The 2,337-nt window shown below is 49.4% G+C and overlaps 1 pseudogene; it reads left to right on the top strand.

Moving 5' to 3' along the window:
- Positions 1–225: 225 nt before the first annotated feature.
- LOC114207100 (TRAF-type zinc finger domain-containing protein 1 pseudogene) lies at positions 226–1,599 on the top strand (annotated as a pseudogene).
- The last annotated feature ends 738 nt before the right edge of the window (positions 1,600–2,337 follow it).

The following is a 2,337-nucleotide window of genomic DNA, read 5'->3' as shown; positions in this document are numbered from 1 at the left end:
TTCAGAGGTACAGGTCTGTGATTCATCAGTCTTACACAATTCATAGCGCTCACCATAGCACATACCCTCCCCAATGTGTATCACCCAGCCACCCCATCCCTTCCACCCTCCACCACTCCAGCAACCCTCAGTTTGTTTCCTGAGATTAAGAATTCCTCATATCAGGTTGTTCAGTGCAAGGGCTGACTGAGGAGGCTCTGTGTCTGCGGCTAGTGGGTCAGCTGCAGGTCCTTGCTGTCATCCCGGTTTTCAGGAAGAACTAAAGATGGCTGAATTTCTAGATGACCAGGACACTCAACTGTGTGACAGTTGCAAAAAAGGAATTCCTGTGTTTAATTTTACCATCTGTGAGATCCACTGTCAAAGGAACATTGGTATGTGTTCTATCTGCAAGGAACCATTTCCCAAATCTGACATGGAGAGTCACATGGCTACAGAACATTGTCAGGTGACCTGCAAATGTAATAAGAAGTTGGAGAAGAGGCAGTTAAAGAAGCATGAGAAGACTGAGTGTCCTCTACGGCTTGCCCTTTGCCAGCACTGTGATTTGGAACTTTCTGTTCTCAAACTGAAGGACCATGAAGATTACTGTGGTGCCCGATGGAGTTATGTGGCAATTGTGCGCGCTACTGGTGAAAGATCTAAGACTCATCCTGAAGTTTGTGGAAGAGATGGGGAGGAAAAGAGAGATGAGGTTGCCATGCCTCCTAATGCATATGATGAGTCCTGGGGTCAAGATGGCATCTGGATTGCATCCCAACTCCTCAGGCAAATTGAGGCTCTGGACCCACCTATGAGGCTACCCCAAAGACCCCTGAGAGCCTTTGAATCAGATCTTTTCCATAGTAGAACTACCAACCAAAGGAACATGACAGCCCAGTTTCCAATTCAGAATAATCTATTGGAAGTACAAGAAAGGCAGGAAAGGAATAGAAACTGGCAGCCCCCCAAAAAAGAGGGTGGTGAAGACAGTGTAAACTTGGACTTCATGTTGGCCCTAAGTCTGCAAAATGAAGGGCAGGCCTGCAGTGTGGCAGAGCAGGACTTCTGAGGGCTGTATGTGGTACAGACCAGTCCCTTGAAGGTTCCAGTGCTCTGAATGACATGAAGGGTGCAGCTGACTGGACCATGTTGCCTTGTGAATTTTGTGAGGAGCTCTACCCAGAGGAACTTCTGATAGACCATCAGACAAGCTGTAATCCTTCCTGTGCCTTACCTTCACTTAGTATGGGCAGTACTTCCCTCAAAGGGGTGGAGGGCCCTGATGTCATCTTCCAAAAGTTTTTGCAGCAGGCTGTGAGTAACCAGTTAGACTCTTTGATGGGCCTGAGCAATTCACCCCCCATGGAGGATAGCATCATCATCCCATGTGAATTCTTTGGGGTACAGCTGGAGGAGGAGGTGCTGTTCCATTACCAGGACCAGTGTGACCAACGCCCAGCCACAGCAAACAACCATGTGACAGAGGGGATTCCTAGACAGGATTTCCAGCCTCCAGAGACCTCACCAGAGCTGCCCAAGAGGCGTGTCAGACACCAGGCCGGGCATGCAATTGAAACAGCCGTAATGCAGCCATGGCCACTGGACACGTTCCAGTGATTCACCCAGTGCGAAATCTCTACCCAGAAAACCTTGTACCCACCTTCCCCCGTGGGCCCTCAGGGAGGTACAGAGTAAGTGGTAGGAGTGAAGGTGGCAGGAACTCGCGGGTCACCTCCACAGCTGCCAACTAACGAAACAGAACTGCAAAGGCAAAAACCCCCAAGCAACAGGGAGCTGGGAATGCAGAGGAGGAAGATGAGGAGGAGTAATGGTGTCACAGAACACCTGCACAGTGGTTCTATCTTTTCTGCACAGCAGCACTTGCCGTGGCTCAGGCCCCATCTCTTGGGCTCTGTGGGCAGGGGAGATTTTACAGATTTTAACTTTTTGTAGGTTGTGGCCGTTTTGTGTCTTTTGAGATTGTGCTGTGGGTGTTTGAGGGTTTGGGGGAGGGTTAGCGGGGAGGCTGTTGAGAAATGTTTCATCTTTAGCTACTGCCTTTTGGCTGCACAGAAATACAAGTTATGGCCTCTCAGCCCACCAGGGCTCCATCTTTTGACATACTATTGCCACTGCTTCTTGGTGCTGTGTAGTCCTGGTGGAAAGAGGAGAGAGGGTTCTGGAAACCTGGTACTCACCAGTGAAGTGATTCTCTTCTCTGCTGGGGCCTCACTTTGGGAACTTTTAGGTACCCTCTCCTGTGTACTGTCCCTTCCCACTCTAGAATTTGGGCCTCTGGTGTGTATGGAGGCATTCTGGTAAAGTGTTAAGGCCATTTGCAATATATGTTAGGAA

The sequence above is a fragment of the Eumetopias jubatus genome, unplaced genomic scaffold (genome assembly GCF_037043125.1).
Source record: "Eumetopias jubatus isolate StellerSeaLion01/CBP00866 unplaced genomic scaffold, mEumJub1_p1.0 scaffold_1, whole genome shotgun sequence".
NCBI classification, from domain to species: domain Eukaryota; kingdom Metazoa; phylum Chordata; class Mammalia; order Carnivora; family Otariidae; genus Eumetopias; species Eumetopias jubatus.
The sequence above is the reverse complement of the archived record's forward strand: the minus strand, read 5'-3'. Positions and strand labels throughout refer to the sequence as shown.